Source organism: Humulus lupulus, chromosome 3, assembly GCF_963169125.1.
Source record: "Humulus lupulus chromosome 3, drHumLupu1.1, whole genome shotgun sequence".
Lineage (NCBI taxonomy): Eukaryota > Viridiplantae > Streptophyta > Magnoliopsida > Rosales > Cannabaceae > Humulus > Humulus lupulus.
Window position 1 is genome coordinate 219,540,669 of NC_084795.1, and position 18,019 is coordinate 219,558,687.

The window sequence follows — 18,019 nt, forward strand, 5'->3', positions numbered from 1 at the left end:
AGGCTGTAATCTTTGAAAATACGTCGTTTCATTAAAAACTTCTAGTACTAAACATTTGGGATCCCAAAATAAGGTTTGAAAACTATTTACATCTTGAAATAAGTTTACAGTTGATTAATCATACAAATCATAGATTATTACAGCCATTTTTCGAATAAACCCCCAACCAAAGCAGTCGGGCAGGCCAAACATGTACGCGTCGCTTCATGCTCTCCGTACTCATGGTTGGTTGACTCAATCTATGCCCTTACCTGCAACACAGAGCACTCGTGAGCCGAAGCCCAGCAAGAAAACTCATGCAGTACATAACATATGCAAAATATACAGTTAATCATATCAGATAGTTCACAGATAAACAAGTCAACCATTAGACTAAGCAAACACGGCCATGCCGCCCCAGAACCCTTACCACAGCCTGGGGTCTCGGTCCTCACCGTAAGGATCTCACATGTATCCTCTGGGTCCTACCCTGACTATAAGCATCCCATGTGCTAAGTGTTACTTCCGGCCCCGCTGCCGTTCTCGGCCTTGCCGCCCTCGGCCATAGCCGTTCATTTCATTATAATCACACATATAGTATAACTCAAACAACATTCAGACAAATATTAATTCATTTAAGTCTGCACCCTAACATGTAATGCAATATAGGGCCGTGCCCTGCAATCATCTCATCATGCAACATGAAATATAGGGCCGTGCCCCGCAATCACACTATGGGCCCATGCCCTATCCTACGGGTGTTATAGTTTTCTTACCTTTCCATTCAATAGCTTAGATCACCTGACTCCTTGAGCACGATCCCACTCGAGCCTTAGCGCACACCTAGGCACAAACATAGGTCAAAGTCAACACCGAACCCCAAGTCCGAATACCTAGCCTCGGGACCAATCCCGAGCCCCCGGGAAGTTCTAAATCCCCAAAACAAAGTGGCGGAATCGAGCCCCGAACCCTAGGTCAAAATCCCTCATCAAAAACCCAAAAATCCACTTCTATGAACAGTGCAGCGCTACAGCGCTCTAAAGAGGGCGCTGTAGCGCTACAAGCAGAACACACCCCCCAGAACAGGGGCTAGCGCTACATCGCCCACTGACTAGCGTTGTAGCGCTAGTTGCAGCCCAGCAGAACCCAGAAATCGCTTCTTGCGATTTTTTTCAACCAAATCAACCCGAAACTTGTCCAAACCTTTTCCAAACCCAAAATCAAGATTATAAACACCTCACACTCATCCCAAGCATCCCAAGAACTCAAAACCCAAGCACATTCAACCCAAATCTCAAAATTCACCATGAACAACCCTAAACCCAGAAATTCAATCAACAACAAAGTTAAAGGCTTAGAATTCTTACCATTGATGCAAATTTCGACCTTGATTCAAACCTAGACCTCCTTAGCTTGTTCATCCTCAAAACTTGCCCAGAAATTCCCATCAACTCAGCTCAAAACACAGCTCAAACCATCAAAACCCTTAAACTGAAATCTCTAAAAACTTACCTCAAAAGTTGATGTGTTCTTGCTAATCCTTGCCAAATCTTCAAGTCTAACCCAAGATCCTTGATGCTCAGCCTATCATTGCTCTCCACTAAGCTTTGCTCCAAGAAAAATGGAGAGGAATGGTGCAAAAATGCACAAACCGATCCTTTGGAAAACCCCTCTGTTTTCTCTCTTTTCTTTCTTTCCTTTTTCTTTCTTTTCTTTCTTTCTCTCCACAGCCAACACTCTTTCTCTATAAAACCCACTAAGTGTATAAAGCCTCATAAATCAATCTTCTAAAAGCCAATTGACCAAAATGCCCTTCCTATTAACTCTAAATCCTTTTGTCCAAGTAGGGCCATTTTAGTCATTCACCCAATTCCCGCTAATCCTCAAGTGTCTCTAATATTTTCCCGTTGCTTTCCAACACCTGATAAATCACCAAATAAGTATTCCCCATCATCAAAATTAATCTCAATATATTCTCTAAATTCCTGCTTATACCCCCAGGCTCGCCCCGAGCCGTGTATAAATCTCCGCCTTGACTTTCCGCTAGCCTGCTCACTGGGATCGCCTCGAGTCACAAATCACAGATACACCCACATACCACTGTGGTCTCAACAATCATCACATATCAATGCAGTTATGCCCAACATGGCCAAAATTACAGTTATGCCCTTCTAAAACGATCCGGGCCTACATGCATACTAATATACATAGTCATGCATCTCAGATAAACAAATAGTCACATAACATGCTTTAAATCATAATCATGCATTTAACTCATCAAAGTCACACATAAATCCCATCATGCCCTCCTGGCACGCTAGTTAAAAGGGTAAAACGGTAATTTTATTCTTTTTTAATTATGAACAATTAATAGAGGATTAACGTTGTATGTAATGATTATATCAATTGACACTTTATTCTTTAATAAATTACTCAGTAAATATATGTCTAAAATTATCAAGAGTTCAATCTCATATTTATAGTGGAGTAATCGTAAGATTAATAAATATGATTATTTAATCAAAGAATTTTGATTAATAATCTACTGTTTAGTGGAGCTTGATATTATAGGTTCATAGGTCCCCAGGGTGGCTCCATCAACACCATATCAATGTAAGAGTTGATACAATGGTAAAACTGTAATTTGAGAATAATTTTATTTTTCTGATCAAGTATGCAATTATATGATAATTTAGGTTGAATAATTAATTTGGGACTAATTATTAATTTTTGAAAATATATTTATTAATTTAAATATGTAATTTTTGAAATTCATAAATATAAATAAATAGATTAATTTTTTAAATTAATTGTTTTATTTGAGTGAGAGAAAATAAAATTGGTAAGTCAAAAATAGTTTTTGATTTATTTAATTTTAAAAGATGATGATAATGATGACAATCAATTTAAATTTAAAATTCTGAATTTAAAATTTAAATTTCGAATTATGGTTGTCATCTTTTCCTTAAAAACACAAATACCTTATTTTGTGGAAGATTGATTTTAGTTAAATATATAAATAAAAAGAAAAATGCAATATCCCTATAGCATTACACGCATGGCACAGTCCAAGGACTGTGCCATGTGTGTATCAATATACTGATATTGTATCAGTGTTATTTTTATTTTAATTAATTAATTAATTAATAATTTGAAAATAGTTTTTTCAAATTTGGTAAGTTAGACATTTACCTAAATCAATTCCTATCATCATTATGATATTATTATATGTTGACGCAATTTTTCGTCAACTTGAATTGTAGAGCAATTAAACAATTAAACAATGAAGCGAATGAATGACGAAGAGAAATAAGAGAATTTTTACGTGGTTCAGCAGTTAATTCTGCTTAGTCCACGAGTCTATGTTATTAAGATTTGGAGTTTTCTAGAAATTCTTCAGAGATGAATTACCCAGAGCTTTCTCTCCAGAAGTCAGAAATTGGTCCTCTACAAGTGGTGATTCCTTCTCTATTTATAGAGAAGGTTGTAGAATTCATTCCCACATATTTCGGGAAGATATTTTGTATATCAATTGAAATAATGATATTAAATGCATTATCTCCTATATTCACAAAAACGTCCCATGAGTATCGGGAACGGATAACAGATTAAATGATATCCCTTGAATATTGGGATTGCACAACAATAAATGTGTTCATACATAATGGGCTATCCTAGGTGATTCATCAGGTCTTCGAGATCAACAATAGAAATTGAGTTTGTTACGACTTATGGGTCAATCACGAACTTCTCACCCAACTTCACGCTACACTTGGGATAGGTAGGTACTGTCGAGGCTGTCACACCCGAGCCTGTTCTTCCCGAGCTCGAACCACCTTGCTTGAAGGCAATTGGTAAAAGATATATCCAAGTGTCGTGCCATTGCCCATCGCGAGCTCAGAGAATATTCGAGGTTACACATCATCGAGGTCATTGTTTTACTTTAGAGGTTTTACGGCTGGACCATATGATGTTTTCATACATTCGAGCTCACACCTGACGAACCCAGTTTTCGGGGTTATAACCTCTTATCTTGAAATCTGGGTGTAACATTTTGCCCCCTCAAAAGTATCAGTTTGAATCCTATGAGAAGGAAACTTTTGAACTGCCCTTCTTGGAAACTGTACCACCAATTGCACTAGAGTGTGGACACGCGTTAGCCATGAGTTGTTCAATCAGAGTACTTGAGTACTTTTTCAGCACACCACGTCCCTTCACGTTTCAGCTTTTTGGCCCCATTGCTACATTCACACCTGACCATTGGATCAAATACCAAATCCAGCCAAAGGCCCAGATTAGCTCGACCCTTGACCTCCTCTTAAGACACACATATATATATAACTGTGTCACCCCCTTCCTCTTCATTTTTACGTTTTAAGTTTCAGAGGGAGAAAAAACCAGAGCTAAAAAATCTTTTTTCCACTTTGCATGTTCTCTAAACCAAGAAGACAAAACAACCTTGGCCTTTTCGATTTCGTGAGATCATTTTTGCAATCGCTCCTCCAGTCGTCACTTTCATTTTATTCGCAAACATCTGTGTGTAAGTCTCTGTTCTTGATCATGTACATTCTATTTTTTCATGCATGTTTATGTTATAGTAGAATTTTTGGACACAAGTTTAGCACTAGGATACTTTAGTCAATATCATGTAGTTTTTAGGTTCTTATGAGATTACGGATTTCCAAACCCAGATTTTGCATGAATGATGCAAATATGGCTCTTTTAATGGGTTGTCTGGATTTTGAATATCTTATCGTGTAGACCAAGAAACGGGTATAAGATTAGGGTTTATAAATTGCACGTTTATAAAAAATATAACTTTTTGAGTAACGTCAACTTTTTTCCCTGAAAATTCAGGATTTTCGAAAATAAATCCACCTTCCCCCCTATCCGTGGAATACACGCTTCGAGCCTGGTCTCGTTCTTTGGATCGAGCTTGCTCCACAGTCTCGATCATTTGAGCTTAGGCCGTCTTGATTTTTATTCTTAATTTCTTGTTCGTCTGGCCCTCACCCATTTGCTCTCTTGCTAGATGCCGCAGAACTCAGAAAAGCGGTGGGGGTCAAAGCTCGCAATTCCTTACTCATCGAAAACTCTGAGCCTGGAGTCACCTTTTACCCGGAATCAACGTTTGATTCAAGAGCACCAACTAAAGCGCGAGCAAGAAGACACCCGAGCTCACTTTCGACGTCAAATTGACGAGGTTAAGGAGAGGAAAAGGAAGAGACTTAGGGTCGCCATCTACCCAGATGCAGATCCCGAGCCTAGACCAATCCCCATCGATACCACTCTTAAAGTGACAATCACCTTCAAGCCAGGCGATCTCCAATTTTCACTGATAGAAGAACCATCAAATCCCCCTTCTACTTCACAACCAACCTCAATTCCCACCTCGAAGGGAGAATTTTTCGAGGCCGAGCACTACTGGAGCTCGATTTCTTCACTGGGGTAGATCTCTGACATCTTGGCCCTCCACAATATTGGACTATCGGGCTCGCTGAGGCGTCGAGCCCCAACCTCCCACGAGCGAAGCTGCCGCATCCCGGAAGATGGTAATCTCAACAACAAGTTAAAATATGCGGCTTGGAGCTAGGGGCACATGAAGATAGGGGCCTTATTACCCTTAAAGTCCTTTTTCAAGGACTTCTTGGATTTTTTTGGGCTTGCTCCTTTCCAGCTCAACACCAACTCATACAGGGTTTTTATCAGCCCTGAGGTCGCTTTACCACGAGCTAAAATGGGAAGGACCTTCACAAAAGGAGATTCTGTATCTCTTTTGCTTGAAAAGCAATCCCTCCCGAGCTCGGGGATGGGATGACTTCTACTATCTTTCGAGCTATCCCAAGGAGAAGAAAATATTTGAGGATCTACCAAACCATCCCCCCAATTTCAAGATAGCTTTCTTTTGGACAGATGGCCTGGCTCCTTCCAGATACTATTCGTTCAGACGAATCCGTAAGTATAAAAAATTTCTTCTTTTTGTGCTCGAATTTTTTGCTTAGGTTCAGACCACTTATGATATGTTCATTTCTCCAGCCAATTATCATCGACCTACTCCCACTGATAAGATGAAGGAGCACAAGGAGGCCTTGCTCCAATTCCCTTACGATAGGCGTTCCCTTTCTTATCTTCTTCATGAAGATAGGCTTCGAGCTTGTGGTCTCATGGAAAAGGACCAATCCACAAATGATTGGTCCAACAAGAAATACGCCAAGTGGGAGTTTGTGCCTCTCCCAATTGGCAGCCTTCCTCCAAGGCGCAACTCTAAGCCACAATCCCCAGCTCGACATCGCAGGAGTCCGCAATTAGGGAACGAGGCCAATGACGAGGCCTCGAGCTCGAGCGACAGAGGTACGATCATCCTTAGCTCAGACTTATGGTCTCCCTCGCTACTTAAGCATAAGCCCGATAGATTAGTCTTGTGTGAAGATGATAGGGACCACTTTTATGTATGGTCCTGGGTAGATGAGAGGGTTCATAGGTTTGATAGTTGGCTAGGGAAATATGATACTATGTATAGTCTGAACGAGGTATGGGACAGAATAGTCGTTCAATACGGGACAAATGATTATAGGGACCTTTCGAGGTTGACTTCCACATACAGGGAAGGGACTCCCCCTGCCTCTTCTGAAGATGGGGGAATTACGTGGTCACCGAGCACGAGCTCGGGGGAGTGTTCCAGTTAGGTTCCTCTTTACTTTTCCTTTATTACTTGCCTCTCTGCATTGTGCTAACTTTTTGTGTCTTGGAATTTTCTTATGATGTGGTGCAATTATGCAGGTGCTATGGACTCTGATCTCGACACCGTGCTTGCCAGTGGCGAGGGGCTTAGAGGAGTAAGTGCCCGAGAGGCTCGCGAAAGTCAGATCGGCCCGCCAAGGTCCTTAAGACGACTGAGAAGACTCCTCCTCTAGCTCCCACTGTTACGAGCCCAGCCATGGTACCTGTTTCCTAGGTCAAAGCTTCTACCACAAATGTCCCCTCTGTGCCTCCTACTATCATTGTCCACCCAACGCTTGGCCCACCTCCGAAGAAGCCAGCGTCCAAAGGCCGCCTGTTGTCAATTTCTACTCATGTTGATGAGTATGTCGTCGACAATGCTGCCGGGACTCATGGAGCTACACTTGGCTCGGATATCCTATCTCGGGTAGGCCAGAGCATCAGCAGCTTCGAGGCTCCTGAGTGGCAGTTTTTGAACAATGCTCGGGACTGCAAGACCCTTTATGACAAGAGTGTCGAGCTCGCTGCCGCGGTAACTTCTCTTACTTTACCATTTGTTGTAATTATGCTTAGCATGTGTTCTAACTAGATTTTTTTGTGTTTCAATCTCTTGTTGCCGTTGCTCAGCTTAACTATAAGTTGAACAACGAGGTCCACTCAAGCATGCCCTATGCCCAAGAGTCGAAGAATCTTCAACTTAAGCTTACTGACGAGCTCAAGGCCGCAAAGGCAAAGATGGAGGCTGAAGCCGAGCAGATGAAGGCCAAGATAGCTAAGCTCGAGAAGGTGAGCGCTAGGCTCGTGGAGCTTGAGAAGATCAATGCCAAGCTTGAGGAGGAGAAAGCGACCACCTTCGAGATAATGGAGGGCGAAAAGGCTCGTCTTCTTACACAGTTCAAGGAGAAGAAGGATCGGGCGGTAGACCTGGCCATGTCCAGGATCTAGGCCAGTAATGTCGATCTTGATACCATCTTCCTAGGCTCTTTTGAGGAAGAACTCGTGGCCAAATGGCAGGCTCGGCTCGATGCGGAGGAGGCTGCTCGAGAGGAGGCAGAGAGGGCCAAGGAGGATGCTGAGAAGGCTAAGGAGGATGCTGAGAAGGCTAAGGAAGGTCCTCCTTCCTCCTAAATCTCGACCCAGGGCTGTGTACCTTTGAACCTCTTGTAATAGTTTTTTATCTTCTGTTTTTTATGCCCCTGGGGCTAAGATAATTTATAGCTCGTGAAAGAGTTATTTTCTTATGATATCTATAATACCATATTTGACTTTACTTTAATATTTTTTCTTTACGTTTCTTAAGTTGAAATATTTCAAGCAATTTATATTAAAGTGTCCTCATGTCTATTTATTCATACAAACACGCAGTGGATTTTAAGCTCGAGCTTCAATGCATTCATGCACAGTTTACTCGATGTATCAGTGTCTGATCCCATTACTCGTCAAAGTCAGAACTTACTTTTACCATGCACTCGAAAGTACTTATATGGCATGTAATATAGGTGGTTTAGTTATATCCTACTTTTCTAGTTACTTTTCCTCGTCCTCGAGTAGCTCCCCAAAGTTATGAGGTCGAAACTATCTTTTTGCAAGATACTCTAGCCTCGGTCTCGACTTAACTTGAAGTAAGTTTATTTATATTCCAACTTTCTGTCGATTAGTTTTAGCTGGTTTGTTCCAAACCTATTTAGGTCGTGTTTTTGGTTCGTAATCCACACACAAATATTTTTGATCTAGTTATGTCTAGATCGCGCATTTGGTTTTATCCAAATTACTTCGCCTCGCGCATTTGGTTAAATCCAAACAGTCTTAGCTCACGTATTTGGTTATATCCAAACACTTTCATTCTTAATAACTTGGTTATGTGCAAATTATCTTAGCTCGCGTATTTGGTTATATCCAAACACTTTCATTCTTAATAACTTGGTTATGTCCAAATTATCTTAGCTCGCGTATTTGGTTATATCCAAACACTTTCATTCTTTTCGTATATGCTATTTTATTTTTTATATGCTATTTTATTTTTTCAAGTTGACGGTATATATACCACTAATGCCCCCTTAATATCCTATGAGTGTGACCATAGGTTATTAAATTAAGAGAGTTTGCAAAAAATACAGCATATTGAAACGAAAATGAACTTTATTCGGAATTGAACAATTCATTAACAGGAGCATAGTAAAGATAAACAAGCACGGTTACAGGTGACATCGTTCCTACACTATTGATAGTAAGGTCGTAGATGTTTGCCATTCCATGCTCGTGGTACCAAATCCCTGTTCAATTTGTAGACGCCAGGTCGGATAACAGATTCGATCTGATAAGGTCCTTCCCAATTAGGCCCGAGAACGCCAGCAACATAGTCCTGTGTAGCCAAGAACACACGCCTTAGGACCAAATCTCCCAAACTGAATTTTTTGTCTCGAACCTTTTAATTGAAATACTGGGTAACTCGCTGTTGGTATGCATCATTCTTTAGTTGAGCCTCGTCCCGTCTTTCTTCAATCAGGTCCAGACTTACTTCGAGCTAGGATTGGTTCGAGGCTTGATCATAAGCGTGGGTACGAATGGTAGGTATTTTGACCTCGATTGGTAGCATAGCCTCGTATCCATATGCCAGAGAAAAAGGGGTATGTCTAGTTGAGGTACGAGTTGTGGTTCGATATGCCCACAAGACTTGGGGCAATTCTTCGGGCCATTTCCCCTTAGCTTCTTCCAATTTTTTCTTCATAGAAGTCTTCAGGGTTTTATTCATAGCCTCGACTTGGCCATTCACTTGGGGACGGGCCACAGAGGAGAAGCTTTTTATTATCCCATTTTTCTCACAAAAGTTGGTAAACAAGTCGCTATCGAATTAAGTACCGTTATCGGACATTATCTTCCTTGGCATCCCATATCGGCAGATGATGTTTTTTACCACGAAGTCCAATACTTTATTCGAGGTAATTGTTGCTAGAGTTTCGGCCTTGGTCCACTTTGTAAAGTAATCTACCGTGACTACTGCGTACTTAACACCGCCATTGCCAATTGGCAACGAGGCTATGAGGTCAACTCCCCAGATTGCAAATGGCCATGGGGAGGTCATCATAGTTAGCTTGGAAGGTGGAGCTCGAGGGATTGTAGCAAACCGTTGATACTTATCGCACCTCTTGACGTAATCAAATGAGTCTGCTTTGATGGTGGGCCAGAAGTACCCTTGGCGTATAATTTTCTTAGATAGGCTATGCCCCCTAGTGTGGTCCCCATAGAATCCTTCATGAATCTCTTCTATGATCTTCTTAGCCTCGGGTGGAGTCACACACCGGAGTAATGGCATAGAGTATCCTCTTCGATATAGCCTTCCTTCCGCAATAGTGTACCTGGGAATCTGATACATCAGTTTTCGAGCCTTGGTTCGTTCTGCTGGGAGAATGCCAGTTTCAAGGTACTCAACTATCAAGGTCATCCAAATTGGCTCGGAGTTAATCATGCAGACATCCTCTTGTTCAGGCTCGCTTATTCAGGGTGTCAATAGATGTTCAATTGGCACAACATTCAGCTCGTCGACCTCGGTGGATGTGGCGAGCCTGGCTAGGGCGTCTGCATTCGAATTGTGCTCTCGGGGAACCTGTTCTATCGTGTAAAATTTGAAATGTTTGAGTGCTGCTTTTGCTTTTTCTAGATATGCAGCCATTCTTGTCCCACGAGCCTGGTATTCCCCTAAGATTTGGTTGACCACCAACTGAGAGTCACTGTAGCAATGTATCGCCTTAGCCTTAAGTTCCTTGGCTATTCGAAGTCCTGCAAGTAGAGCTTCGTATTCAGCCTCGTTATTTGACGCTTCAAAGTAAAATCTCAAAGCAGAGTGAAACCGACTCCCAGATGGGGTGATCAGTATTATTCCTGCCCCCGGTCCATTTTCATTGGAAGACCCATCGACATGAAGTTTCCACAGCTCGTGGACTGGGGTTATAACTTCGTCGTCAGTCACTCAAGTGAATTCCACTATGAAGTCTGCCAGGGCCTGTCCTCTTATGGTTGTCCTCGGAAGATAAGTGATCTCGAATTGCCCGAGCTCAATAGCCCATTTTAGTAATTGGCCCGAGGCTTCTGGCTTGGATAAGATTTGTCGTAGTGGTTGGTTGGTTATCACATGGATGGGGTGTGCTTGGAAGTAAGGTCGGAGCTTTCGAGATGAGTGGATTAGGCTGGGAGCCAACTTCTCCATTAAAGGGTATCTCGATTCTGCCCCCAGTAACCTTTTGCTGACATAGAATACTGGTTTTTGCACCTTCTGCTCTTCTCGGACGAGCACAACGCTAATGGCGTGCTCGGTTGTAGCGAGATATAGGTACAAAATTTCTCTTGTGATAGGTTTTGACAAGATAGGAGGCTCCACGAGGTGATTTTTGAGCTCTTGAAATGCCAGCTCGCCTTCCTCTGTCTGTAACGACCCAAAATCGCTAATAAGGCTTAAGGGCCTTGATTAGCGTGCCAGGAGGGCACGATGGGATTTATATGTGATTTTATGAGTTAAATGCATGGTTATGATTTAAAGCATGTTATTTGGCTATTTGTTTATCTGAGATGCATGACTATGTATATTAGTATGCATGTAGGCCCGGATCGTGTTAGAAGGGCGTAATTGCAATTTTGGCCATGTTGGGCATAACTGTATTGATATGTGATAATTGTATCCTGTGAATTGTACCACATGAGTGTGGTGTTATTATTGTGATGCACGTGCCGAGACGGTCCTAGAGAGCAAATTAACTTAAAAGTCACAACGGGATTTCTATACCCGGCTCGGGAGGAGCCTAGGGGTACCTTGGGAATTTTATGGTTAAGTTGAGATTTAGCGGGTTATGGTTATTGGTGATTGAGTAACCTGGGTAACCATTAGTTACTGCTGTGAGTAACAAGTTTAGTTGGAAAATGGTAGAATTGAAATATTAGTGAAAGGACTAGAGTGCCCTTGAGGACTTAGTTGGGAAAGGATTATTTGGAGGGGTAGCATGGTCATTTGGCAAGGGGTTTAGACAATTTTCAGCTGGGATTATAGGGTACACGGTTTGGGCATTTGGGTTATTTGATGGCTTTGTTAAAAATAAAGAGAAGGAAAGTTAGGGCAATGAGAAGAAGAAGAGGAAGAAGAGAAGAAGGGAGCTGAAACTTGAAGGATTTAGGGGGAGAATCAAGGAAGCTTAAAGGTTGAATTCTCTCTTGAGGTAAGGATTTTATGCAATCTTTAGGTTTGTTTCTATTTTGATTTGAGGAATTTAAATGCATGAGTTAAGTTTTAAGTTTTGTTTGAGTTTGCTGAAATTAGAAATCAAAGGGTGGATTTTGAGTGTGATTATGTTTTGATCTTGATGCTAGTGTTTATGGGTTGTTGGGTGGTTCATTTGAGGTTTTGAAGTGATTTTGGGATGATTTGGGAGTGTTTTGGATGATGAAATGCAGAGGAAAAACCCAGTTTTTCTGGGTTCGCGAAGGAGCGCTGCGGCCCTGTTCTTGGGCGCCGCGGCGCGAGGCTGTTTGCAGTCAGGGAGCTCTCTGACTTCTCTGGGCGCCGCGGCCCCTTGCGGGTAGCGCCACGGCGCTACGCCTTTTTCAGGATGGGAAATTTTGCTAATTTGAGCTTTTGCTCCGGGGGTTCGGGGGATGTTTCCGATGAATTGTTTTAGGAATTTGGGAGTCCCGAGAGTGTGGGATTGGTCCCGGGAAGTGGTTTGGAATTGATTAGTATTAAAGAATGTTTCATGTGTGTTGTGACTAGGATATTGGAGAGGCTCATGCTAGAGGACCGTGCTCGCAGCTTTAGTGCATCAGGAAGCTCGGAGTACAGGTAAGAAAACTATAACACCCGTAGGATAGGGCATGGGCCCATAGTGTGATTGCGGGGCACGACCCTATATTGCATGTTGCATGATGAGATGATTGCCGGGCATGGCCCTACATTGTATTACATGTTAGGGTGCAGATTTAAATAAATTGGCATTTGTTTGAATGTTGCTTGATTTATGCCATATATGATTATAATGGAATGAACGGCAAGGGCCGAGTGCGGCGTAGGCCGGGTACGGCAGCGGAGCCGGAAGTAACACTTAGCACATGGGATGCTTATAGTCAGGGCAGGGCCCGGTGGATACATGTGATATCCTTACGGTGAGGACCGAGACCCCAGGCTTCGGTAAGGCTTCTGGGGCGGCATGACCGTGTTTGTTTAGTCTAATGGTTGACTTGTTTATCTGTGGATTATCTGTTATGATAAACTGTATATATTGCATATGTTATGTTCTGCATGAGTTTTCTTGCTGGGCTTCGGCTCACGGGTGCTCCGTGTTGCAGGTAAGGGCAATGACTGAGTCAACCAACCATGAGTACGGAGAGCGTGAAGCGACGCGTACATGTTTGGCCTGCCCGACTGCTTTGGTTGGGGGTTTATTCGAAAATGGCTGTAATAATCTATGATTTTTATAACTGATCAATTGTAAACTTATTTTAAGATGTAAATAGTTTTCAAACCTTATTTTGGGATCCCAAATGTTTAATACTGGAAGTTTTTAATGAAACGACGCATTTTCAAAGATTACAGCCTTAACTTTTTATTAGTCACACTTTTGTTATAAAAACCTCGGTTAGCGAGTTCATTGCACACTGTTTTGTCTTAAAACTCACTTGGTAACGACTCTAAGGAAGTAGGGCGTTACACTGTCCATTCGAATTTTTCGCACCCTCTCAAAAGGTTGAAAAATGGAAGACAACGGTCCGTAGATTTCGAGATAAACCTACTTAATGCCGCCATCCATCCAGTCAAACTCTGGACATCCTTATGCTTTCGAGGTGAGGGCATGTCAATTGACGCTTGGATCTTGTCAGGATTAGCCTCTATTCCCCGGGCATTCACAATGAAACCTTGGAACTTCCCCGATGATACTCCAAAAGAGCATTTCTGGGGGTTGAGCTTCATGTTGTACTTCCGTAATACGACAAAGCACTCTTCGAGGTCGTCCACATGGTTATTGTTATGTTTAGATTTAACTAGCATATCATCAACGTAAACTTCCATGTTATTACCTATCTGTTCGGAGAACATCATGTTTACGAGCCGTTGGTATGTGGCTCCAGTATTCTTGAGCCCGAACGGTATAACATTGTAGCAATATAGTCCTTTATCTGTCACAAAACTTGTATGCTCTTGGTCTGGGGCATGCATGGCAATCTGGTTATATCCAGAATAAGTGTCCATGAATGACATAAGTCCATGCCCAGCGGTGGCATCTACGAGCTGGTCGATCCGAGGTAGGGGAAGCAGTCCTTAGGACATGCTTTATTGAGGTTTGAGTAGTCAATATAGGTTCGCCATGTTCCGTTAGGTTTCGGAACTAGCACCGGGTTAGCAACCCAATCCGGGTACAAGGCATCTCGTATGAATCGATTTGCCTTTAACTTATCGACCTCTTCCTTCAGGGCCTTCTTCTTGTCGTCGTCCAGGAGTCTTCATTTTTTCTGCTTCGGGGGGAAGCTCTTGTTGAAATTAAGAGCGTGGCTTATCACATTCGGGCTTATCCCTACCATGTCGGAATGTGACCACGCGAAAACATCCTGGTTCTTCTTCAAAAAGTGAATTAATTGCTATTTCGTTTCTTCCAGAAGATTTTCCCCTACCTTCACTGTTTTCGGGGGGTCTACTTCTTCGAGCTCTTCTAACGGCTTGAGATCAGCTCTTTCCTTTATTCTTGGATCAATTTCTTCGTCTATCTCAAATACTGTCCCATCCTTATTCTGAATGATAACAAGTGTTTGTGCACTTGCCTGTTTCTTTCCTCTAACGGAAATGCTATAGCATTCCCTCCCTGCAAGATGGTCTCCTTTCAGTGTCCCAATGCCACTAGAAGTTGGGAACTTGATGGCCAAATGCCTTACAGACGAAACTGCCCCCAGCCCTACTAGGGCGGGTCTCCCGAGCAGTATGTTGTAGGCCGATGGTAGATCCACTACTACGAATTCCATCATCTTGGTTGTCGAGACCAGGTAGTCTCCCAAGGTTACGGGGAGTTCGATGGATCCCGTATAGGCAATCCCTTCTCCTGAAAAGTTGTACAACATCGTTGCACAGGCCTTCAGGTCACGAAGCATGAGTCCCATCTTTTCTAAGGTGGCCTTGTAGAGGATATTCACTGAGCTCTCGTTATCAACCAGGACTCGGTGTACCCTCTTATTCGCAAGCTCAAGGGTGACGACCAACAGGTCGATGTGAGAGAATTGTACATGAGACGCATCATCCTCAGTAAATGTTATGGGTTGAGATTCAACCCTTTGCTGTTTTGGAGCTCTGGGTTCGGGTTCGTAAGGAGTCCCGTCACTAGTTTTCAGCTCATTCACATATTGTTTCTGGGCGTTTCTGCCCAATCCTGCAATATGTGGTCCCCCCCGAGATGGTTATGACATCTTCTCCATCAATTGGAGGGGGTCGTTCATCCTCCCTTGCTCGAGAGTTGCTGTTCTAGGCAGGTGGTGCTGCTGCTGCACTCTGGCTGGTAAAAGCCTGATTGGAGTTTTGATTTCTAACATATTGCCTGAAATATCCTCTCGAGATCAGGCCTTCGATCTCATCTTTTAATTGCCTGCATTCATCGGTTGTATGTCTGATATCTCTATGGAATCTGCAGTACTTTTTGGAGTCTCTTTTCGCTTTCTGGTTTCTCATGGGGTCCGGACGTCTGAAAGGGACTTGGTTTTCATTAGCCAGGTAGATATTCTCCCGAGACTCATTGAGCTCGGTATACACCTTGTTTACGGAGAAATATCTTTCCCTTTCTTCCTTTTTCCCCCTCCTACCTTGGGATTATTCCCTTCATTCTTCTTCCTTTTAGAAGGGTTGTCCCCAGGGGGTTTTGAGGTCGTAGGATCCGCCGAGGTTGAGGCAAAGTTTGCATTTGTTGTTGTAGTTATGGGCTGGGAGGTCATATTCAATGCTAACCTCGCCTCTTGTACATTAACAAACCTCTGAGCTCGTCGATTGAACTCGGTTAAGGACCTTACGGGCTTCCTCTGCATGTCCTCCTAGAGAGGACTTCCAGGCATTACTCCGGCTCGGACAGCCATTAAATGGCCACTGTCGTCTACTTCACGAGCTTGAGCGACTTCCAAATTAAACCTTGTGAGGTAACTTTTCAATGTTTCATTCGGGTGCTCTCGACATTGGTTAAGGCAGACGCCTCGGGCCTAATTCCGAATGGCTTTGAATTGCTTCTTGAAATTTCTAGACAATTGATCCCAAGAAGCGATCAAATGTCTCTTATACTTCTCAAACAAGTTTTTTGCTGGCCCTATGAGCGAGGTTGGAAACAACATGCATCTGAGCTCGTAGCACACATTACTCGCTCGCATCATTGTGTTGAACGTACTCAAATGACTGTATGGATCGAAATTCCCATAAAATGGTGGGACATGAGGAATTCGGAATCCCTGAGGAAACAGGGTGCTGGAAATATGAGGGGCAAAGGGCTTGAGTTCTTCGTTGAACTCTTTGTCCCGATCCCGACCTCGTTCATTTTGTAAGAGCCTTAATGCTCTTTCCAGTTGTTCAATCCTTTCTTGGACTGGATCCACGAGGGGTCTGACTTGAAGCAGTGGGAACTGGTTATCGTTGATCACAACCCCAGTTTCACGCCTCAGCACATGGTTCTCGTGTCCATTGAGATGATCCCTCAGATCTGGATTCGATGGGTTATCATTACTCGATTATGGTTTAGGTATTCTCGTAAATATGGGTGATCCCTTCGATTCCCAATATTTCTGTGTCCCTGGTCATACATACTGACCAATCTAGTGTCTCCCGACCCTTCACTGACATGGCTAGTTGCGCAGTTGTTTCGAGATGGGTTCCTTGCCAGTTGCCTCGTCTCAATAGTGTGAGACCGAGACATTTGGATTCTCGTGGGTTGACCTCTATGCTCCTTAGCGGTCTCCCCATTTCCACGTCTTTGCCCAGCTCGCCTTTCCCTATCACCTTGATTTAGTTGTGTGTTTCTCCGAGTTGGTGAGGGATACCTTATTGGTGATGGTGGGTGCCTTATGGGTGATGGTGGTTGCCATCCATTATGGGGCCTACAAGGCCCCAAGGTTTCTCGAACTGGTTCTGGAACGCTCTGCGCATTATCAGGATTTTGGGTCTGAGCCTCCGTGGGGGCACGGTTATTCCCTACCCCGATCGGTACCTCCGTAGTTGAGTTGGTAAGAGCTCCAGCCCAATTACTTCTATGGGGCCTTAATGGAGCAGGCTGTTCTGCTGGCAGCGGAGGTTGCTCTGTTCTCCGGGTGGTAGTGTTTTTGTGCGGTCGCCCACGAGGCCTACGTGGTGGAACATGAATGTCCCACGTAGGCGGAGCTTGGGCCTCTGCCGGAGGTGGGGCCTGAGCTGCCTGTGCCTCAGCAGCCAGTCTGGCCAGCTCCTCATTACGTTTCTTGGCCTCTACCAACTGCTTTCGCAGTTGACGATTTTTGAGCTCCACTATAGGGACATATCATTCAGGATTATAATACATGTCCTCGTCATCCCTGGGGGCTGGTGGTCCCCGAGAGTCGGATGAACCACTCCTCTCATCAGGGTCCGAATTCACCATAGGCTGATTTCCAGGGCGTCGGGGGTAGTCAGCTTCATCTAAAATTTCCTCCTCAGGAACATTGGGATCATTCGTGGCCATTGTTAATTCAGGGAGGCTTTTTGACTAGGCTCACACAGATATTGCTTAATGCTCTCAATGAAAGCACCAAATTTTTGATGCCATTTTTCGTCAACTTGAATTGTCGAGCAATTAAATAGTTAAACAATGAAGCGAATGAATGATGAAGAGAAACAAGAGAATTTTTACGTGGTTCAGCAGTTAATTCTGCATAGTCCACGAGTCTATGTTATTAAGATTTATAGTTTTCTGGAAATTCTTCAGAGATGAATTACCCAGAGCTTTCTCTCTAGAAGTCAGAAATCGATCCTCTACAAGTGGTGATTCCTTCTCTATTTATAGAGAAGGTTTTAGAATTCATTCTCATATATTTCAGGAAGATATTCTGTATATCAATTGAAATAATGATATTAAACGCATTATCTCCTATATTCACGAAAATGTCCCATGACTATCGGGAACGGATAACAGATTAAATGATATCCCTTGAATATTGGGATTACACAACAATAAATATGTTCATACGTAATGGGCTATCCTAGGTGATTCATCAGATCTTCGAGATCAACAATCGGTATTGAGTCTGTTGCGACATATGGGTCAATCACGAACTTGTCACCCAACTTCACGCTACGCTTGGGATAGGTAGGTAC